This window comes from Leucopleurus acutus (genome assembly GCF_964270905.1).
Source record: "Leucopleurus acutus genome assembly, chromosome: 10".
Lineage (NCBI taxonomy): Eukaryota > Metazoa > Chordata > Mammalia > Artiodactyla > Delphinidae > Leucopleurus > Leucopleurus acutus.
The window spans coordinates 35,413,088-35,421,382 of record NC_139153.1 but is presented as its reverse complement, the minus strand read 5'-3'; positions in this window follow the sequence as shown (position 1 = coordinate 35,421,382).

Below are 8,295 nucleotides of genomic sequence, written 5' to 3'. Positions count from 1 at the left end.
ATATTTATCGAATTGAAATAGCTAAATACAAGTTTCCCTCTTTGGAAGTAGTAGGGATTTTTGTACTTGTAAAATTCCTCTCATTAGTATAGCCCATTAAAACAATTATTTCATGTTCCTGGCCATAGGCTATCTGTAGGAACTCTGACTTCCCACTGATGAATTCATCTATAGAACGTCTATCATGTACCAGGCACTGAGCTAGTAGGTAGGGGTACAGTGAGCAAGGCACATGGGGTTTCTGCCCCTGTGGAGCTTATGGTCAAGGGGACAAGGCAGAGGGATGAGAAATAACAACAGCATGGTAAGTCCTGGTAAGAGCAGAGGGCAGGAATGGAAGCGATGTTTGCACTAAGACCAGAAGGGCAGGGAGGAATTAGGCAGGCAGTGCAGATGGGAAAGGGGTCCTAGGTACAAGGAATTGAAATTTGGCAGGGCCAGAGGCTAGAGAAGCCTCAGAGAGGGTAGAGATGGTGGGGAGGTTGGCCAGGGCGGGCTGGCACAGGCTGCGTTACCTACATGCAAGACTTTGGAGTGGATACTGAGGAGGGGGAGGGGAAACATGAAAGGTGACTCTGGCTGCAGAATGCAGGATGAATCTGAGAGACCAATACTTGGATCAGTTTGGATTTTTAATGTCCAAGCGAGCATTTATTGTGGAGATAAATGAAGACCAGCCAAATGAGAATAAGCAAAGGTTATTTTCTCTGAGCTTGCGATACAAGGGAGTGAGCCACCAACACCTGCGTTTTGGTAGAGCCTCGAAGGCAGGTAGAGGAGTGGGAAGGCTTTATAGCTCGAAAAAGGGGAAAGCTTGAGTCTCATTATCAACAGGGAGAACTACAGTATTTACAGTTGCAGGTATTTAAATTAGAGTTGCGAGTAAGAGCAATCACTTTCATTAATGTGTATTAAATTCCCCTAAATATTTATTCCTAATTATATAATTAGTCAATTAATTGTAATGGTCTAAGACACACTGAAACGGAGCAGGACCCTATGGTCGCGTTGCCCCCCATGTCCTCCGCCTGCCTTTTGTCTGTGGAAAAACTTTAGCCAAAGAATAAGTTTAATCAGAGAAGGGAGAAAATGCAAAAACAAAGGAAAACAGTCCAACAAGACTAAATAATAATAGTCATTAAGCATAATTCAGGACCTTTAGTTCCTCCTCAAGGGCTATAGATAATATTCTGACCCATATCCTGTGAGCTGTCTCGTAGATACTGAAACCCCGACCAGGTGGAAGAAGTCAACTACATGATGACCAGAGTGTAGCCATGACATAAGCTGCCGCAATTCCAAGAATTGGCCTCAAAGAAATGGGAACAAACCGACCCTGGAACTGAAGACTAACTGTACCTAAAACAATTAAGATGACGCTGATCAGACCACCGATGACCAATTTCAAGATGACTGTCAGAGCTGACTGTGCTGTTTCTGCATGTAGCCCCTCCCCCCTCAGCCTGCAGAAGCTCTTGCCCACTGATTGTCAGTGGAGGGAGTCAGCCTTTGGACAGGCGTCTGCCCTGCGGCCCGCCGCACCCCTACTGGCTGCTGGCATCTGAAATGAAGCAAACTCTCCTTTCCACCCACCTGGCCTCTTTCTTGGCTTTTGAACAGCAAGCAGCCGGACCCCACTTTCGGTTACAACATTATACTACATTTATAGATTTATTTAGTATATCTGACTTCTTTAAAGCATTCCACATGCCTGACTGGGAGGACTTACACCTTTAAAAACTTCTTAAAAATCCCAAATCTGAAATAAATCACATAGATTCAGCAACATGCATTATTAACTGTTCCTTTTTTGTTTTGGCCATGCACCATAGCATGTGGGATCTTAGTTCCCCAATCAGGGATTGAACCTGAGCCCCCTGCAGTGGAAGCACGGAGTCTTAACCAGGGAAGACTGGACTGCCAGGGAAGTCCCAACTGCTCCATTTTTAAATAACAAATGTACACAGGTTGTCCTAAAGATTACAAAACTTAGTTCTCTAATGACTAGGATTAAACTTAGGCTAAGGTACTTACCTGTAAACGATCTCAGTTTGTAAAGTCACCTACGCAAGTAAGAAGAGCAGTTTTGCTACCTCAGGCAGGCCAAGGGTAGTAGGTTAAAAAAAAATGAGGACCGCAGTATTGTTCCTTACCAATCATATTTGAGACTGGGACCTGGGACCTGATACTACCTCCTCCTGGATAATTCCACCCATGCCACTGGAAAACACGCCAGGCCCTTGGTTAGCATCAGTTTCCGTCTTCCATTGTTGGCAGATGCCTCCTGGCCATTCCTTGCACTGGGATTTATTGCAGCTCAGTGCATTCTATTTCGCTGGGGAGTCTTTCAGCTATCGCTGAAATTTCCCTTAATTTCCTTCAACTCTTGTCACCACTTGATTGGATTAATCTCTTTACCATCCCATTGGATTCCTTATATATTTTGCTTGACAACCTCTCCAGGGACTCATGTTAAGAGGCTGTCCTGGTGAGAGGCAGAGGGGGTGATGGCCTGAATGTAGGGATGGAGAAGATTTCAGAGCTACTTAGGGCAGAAGTCAGATAAGATTTAATGACTGATTAGATGTTGGGCAGAGGGTGTCGAGGGCAGAGGAAGGAGTCAGAGAGACTGCCCAGGTTTTTGGCTTGGACAACTCAGTAGAAATATGTTTTATGAAAAATCACTGACAGGTATAAAACATTAACTCCTTATGTGCGACAGATTTAGTTGGCCAAACATGGGCTACTTTGTAAACAGGCAGATGCGGCATGCTAGGGGCAATGAGATGGGGCAAAGTGACCCGGGACTAGGAGTCAGGAAACCAGGTCCTTTTCCCAGCTCTGCCAATGACCTTCTAGTTGCCCGCTGGACAGAGCCCGTCTCTTACCCAGACCTCCCTTCTCTTGTAAATAAAAACATACACTAAAAGTCTGAGTCCTATTAGCTCTAAAAATACATAAATCTGCCAGATAAGAGGGTTGGATTAGACAAAGGTTCACAAGTTTCTCTAATAATCTGATGAACACCAAGTACCCTCTCTCGAGGAAAATGCATGAAACGTTTACATACCCTTTCATGGGATTCCTCCTGCTTTCCATGCTCACAGATTAGATGGTCTCTGAAGTTCTTTCATGCTCTTAAATTCTCTAATTTTATGATTCTTCGAACAAAGACATTTCAGCATTTTAAATCACCTTATCTCTGCCAAAGAAACAAGGATAAAAATGGTGTTGACTTTCTTAGTTGCTGTGTTCTTTCTTTTCCCTTTAAATTACCCAGGTCATCTTTTTTTTTTTTTTTTTTTTTTTTTTGGCCATGCTGTGAGGCATGTGGGATCTCAGTTCCCTGACCAGGGATGGAACCTGTGCCCCCTGCCCTGGAAGCACGGAGTCTTATCCCTGGGCCATCTTTTTAGAATGGACTCCCTGGGGCAAAGGCTGTCTCAGTCTTTGTATTATAATGCAGTTGGATGCTTAACAATGCCTAATTATGATAATATGGATTATGCTATAATGTCACCTGTAAAACTTGAGAAGTTTAGGACACATTCATAATATTTTAAAAATCTGTACCAAATAGATGGACAACATTTAAGGGAATATACAGTGTAACTTGTGCTTTCACGTTACAACAGAGGGTTAATTAAATATCCCCAGGAATTTATCTCTAAGAAGTCACGTCTCACAGAATATCAGAATGAATATATATATATATAATATGTATATTTAATACGTATGTATTATGTGTAATATAACAGTCTTGTATATATATACAACTATGTTATATTATATGTAATATATATTTAATATATACATCATGTATATTCAATAATTTTTTGAACATTTAATGATAATAATCTTTAGGCTTAGGTAATCTTATTATTTTTTCAATAAATTTATTTATTCTATTTTTGGCTGCATTGGGTCTTTGTTGCTGTGTGCAGGTTTTCTCTAGTTGCGGCAAGCGGGGGCTACTCTTCCTTGCGGTGCACGGGCTTCTCATTGCTGTGGCTTCTCTTGTTGTGGAGTGCAGGCTCTAGGCACACCGGTTTCAGTAGTTACGGCATGCAGGCTTAGTTGCTCCGCGGTATGTGGGATCTTCCCAGATCAGGGCTCGAACCCATGACCCCTGCCTGCATTGGCAGGCAGATTCTTAACCACTGCGCCACCAGGGAAGTCCTCTAGGGGATCTTATTGACTATTGAAGTATATGCAGAATTGTTTGCCCTTGTACTACAGAGTTTTGGTTTTTAGAGTTATATAGGCATGTAGTTCAAAGAGACAAGTTCTTCAAGTCTGATTAAGAAAAAGAGTAGTCCCCAGTCTGCCTTGTACCCTTTTTCCCTTCCCCAGAGGAAACCACATTTACATTTTTTAACTGACTGAAAAAATTTTCCTTCCATATCTATGAATAACATGGTTGTGTTGCTCCTTGTTTGCTTTTCTCTTTTTAGCTTTATCTACTGACTTCCCACTATGGAAGATGAGGATTTAACTCTTGCTTCTTCCCGTCCCTATCACACATGGTCACTTTCCACACTCCCAAGTTGATTTATCATAATTTTAGTTAAATCAATGTTCAGTGTTTACATATTATGACCCAATATATTATTCAGAGCTTACCATGTAGAAAACAATCACTTTTCTTTTCCTGCACAATTTTGTTTTCTCTCAATAACTGTCTTAAAAAAATTTTTTTTTTTTGCTTCAGTTTTCTGTGTATTTATTTCTGCTTCAACCCAGTAGTGCTTCTCAAGCTATCTGTGATGAAGGACTAACTTTTTTTTTTTTTTTTTTTTTTTTGCGGTACGCGGGCCTCTCACTGCTGTGGCCTCTCCCGTTGCGGAGCACAGGCTCCGGACGCACAGGCTCAGCGGCCATGGCTCACGGGCCCAGCCGCTCCGCGGCATGTGGGATCTTCCTGGACCGGGGCACGAACCCGTGTTCCCTGCATCGGCAGGCGGACTCTCAACCACTGCGCCACCAGGGAAGCCCCAGGACTAGCTTTTTTTAAAAAAAAATTTCTAATCTGTTACAGATAGATGCTTTTATAAAATATAATAAAAATATATTTCTAGAACGGTTCACGGATAGCCCCAGGAAACTGATCGTATTTACTTCGGGTGGCACTGTCAGATTGCCCATTAATACATCTAAACATATTGAGTAATCTGTCAGTTTCATCTTCTTGAAGAAGGCTCTTTGGCACTTTCTGACTTGCCACTATAAACTGGTTACCTTCTGTATACCAAGGTATACAGTTGTTTAACGGGTCTGGATTCTCCTCCTTAAGCCTCAGGCTTCTCTTTGCCCTGCTTTTTTTCTTGTTCCCATGCCTGCCTCATTCTTGATTTACTCCCTTGTTTTTATGGAGCATATCCTGCACTAGCTTCCTGGAAAAAGGTGTGCAGAAAAGAAATTTTTTGAGACCCCAGTGTCAAAAAATGAAAACGTTTTCACGTCACTCTCCTGAATGCTTGTTTTGCTGAGTATAGAATTCTCGGTTGGAACTCATTTCTGTTCAGAAAGCTTTCCTGTTTTCCAGCTTCCAGTGTTGTTGTTAAGAAGTGAAAGACTATTCTGGTGCCAGACCCTTTTTATGGGACCTGTTTTTATTTCTGGAAACTTGTAAGATGTTTTACGTGTTGTGGATTGACTTTCATTCATTAGGCTGGGCACTTGTGAGCCCTTTCAGTTCTAGGAAATGTTCTTGAATGATTTCTTTTATTCTCCCTCCTTTTCTTCTCTGCTTTTTCTTTCTGGAAACATTATTTGGACATTGGACCTGCTAGACAGGTCTCGCAGGTGAGGATTCTCCGTGTAAATGGACTTGGTTCTCTGCTTTCCTCTCTGTTGACTTAGGAATCAGCATTCTCTAGGCTACTAAGTTACCTGCCTCCTTTCTCCTTCTCCAGATCCTGGGAGTAATTTTTTAATAGTAAATTTAGTAGGGTTTCAGGAGAGAGCAAAAGTAGGTGTGTTCAGTCTGCCATCTTTACCCGGTGTCTGGTGTCTGCTTTCTAAACACTGCTGTCTGCTTTCCATTGTGTTCTGGCTTCCATCTGTCTCTTCCCTTCCGTCGAGTAATGTATTCGGTGAGGATGTAGCTGTTGTTTTCCAAAGGCCTTGCTGCCAGTCCCATTGACATCATTTACCAGCCGCGTGACCTTGGACAAATCACTTCACCTCTCAGAAATTTAGTTTCTTCAACTGTCTAATGGAAGGAATAATAATACCTACCCCAAGTGATTGTGGAGAGGTAGCACTCAGTACACAAGGTTGCCGTTCCATAAACGGCACCTTGTGTTGCCGCTACTGCTTAGGCTTGACCCTGCCCCCTTCCTCCTCTCTCTCACAGTCTGTGAACTAGAAAGTTGAACTGCCATGGATGCTAGGCTGAAGTAAGACTCCTAAGTGGGCTCTCCTAACGTTAAGGGGAAACATTATTTCAGAGACTTGGTGGCATCAGGTTTGGCTGCCCAGAGATTCATCTATTGGTTTTAGCTATTCTCCCAGCTAAAAGAATCTCCCAGTATCCTCTCTCCCAAATGCAGATCTTATCACTGAATCTCTGGAGCCTTCATGATGCAGGCGTGGTCTTTGGACGATGTCCAGGTGTCCTCCTTCATGTCCAGCCACAGGGCCCCACTCACTCGTGGCTCCCAGACCTCACGCTCTTGCCTCCATCCTTGTCCCTCTAGTTCTGTTCTTTCAGCCCTGCAGACCCCAGAGCGAAGCCTGCTTTTCCTGCAGGAATTAGGTCAATTTTCACCCTTTTCTGGAAGCTTTTCCTGACCTCCCCCACCCTGACCCCTGTCTCTCAGACCCCACTCTGGGTTAGTGTGCCTTATGTGCTTCCTTATATCCTCTGGGTGCACACCTCTGTCACAGCACTTGTGACTGTACTGTAGCTGGTTACTTATCTTTCTCATCTGCAGAATTGTAAGTGCTCTGGGGATAGAGGATGTGACATTCTTATTATCTTATTCTTAGCATCCAGTATGGTGCCTGGTGCATCTTAAGGGTGTGCAATTTTTGAAGTAAAATAAAATTTTTGAGTGAATGAACGAAAAGATCTCAAATAGTAGTTCGGTTTGTGCATACTTAAAGAATGAAATCCTTGAGTCAAGGAACTGAAAAATGCAATTCTCTTTGCAAATCTTCAGAGTTCAAAACCTTCCCCCAAATAACAATATTTACTTGGCTTTGCCCTACCAGTTTGAGTAGGGAAACTATGACTGAGGTGTTGTAAATGCTCTGATAATCCTCTCCGTGCCTGCCAGCTTCTCAAGACATCAGCACAAGAGCAATCGCTGTATTACAATTGTCCAAAGTACACACAGGCAGCTTTGTAACTTCCCTAATCAGCCCAGCAGTAATATTTCAGTCACATTTCTGGGTGCTCATTGCCCTTCTTAAAATAAAAACTATCTGCGTGGTGTTTCCAGCCAAATGAAGACAGGGCAAGCTTTACATGCCTAATGAAGGAACAGCTCAGAAGTTTAGGGAAAAAAAGGATTTCGGTCACATCAACATGCACTGCAGACATGTGAGGGCAGGGACGCCTGTTCCTCTACCAGTAGGTTCTGTCAGCCTCAGCTTTGATCCTGGTCACTCCTGAAGGAACCTGGATTAACATAACGAGGGTTCTCGTGAGCCAGCTCGTTATCATGTTACAAAACTTCAGGGCCCAATAAAACACCAGACTATCTGCTCAAGCAGTACTACTGACAGACATTTATTTAATGAACTATTTTCTGCTTACAGATGGAGGTTGAAGTTGTATTCACGCGCTCTAAATGTCAGCCTGCCCCTTCAGACTTAGAGAAGGGAAGAAAAGACAAAACATGAAGTGCTGAACCTTGTTATCCCAAACTTGGGCGTCCAGCTTCTGGGGATAGTTTCATTCCTCTCTCGGCCTCACTGATGGCAGAGTAGCCAAGACAGCGTTTCTGGATACAGCGGAAGTTACTGAAGCAATTCACCAATCAGTGTCTGATTAGTGCTATAGTTTCAAATATAAATAAACAGCCCTCTAGATTTCAGGTGAGACCTGGACTCTTCAAAGATGGTTTCTCTCTGTGGCTGGAATGAGTGAATTGGACACTCTTGAATTGCAGTTAATTTTATATACTAAGTGTATTTTTCATCTCTCAATATGCATTCATGTTTTACCAACAGAAAGTGAAGACCCATCCGTAGCAATCTTTTAGGAAAGTCAGAGGAGACTGACAAAGCAAGATCAAAGCCACAAAACTGACATTGAGGAACAGTGATGGCATTAACAGCCTTATT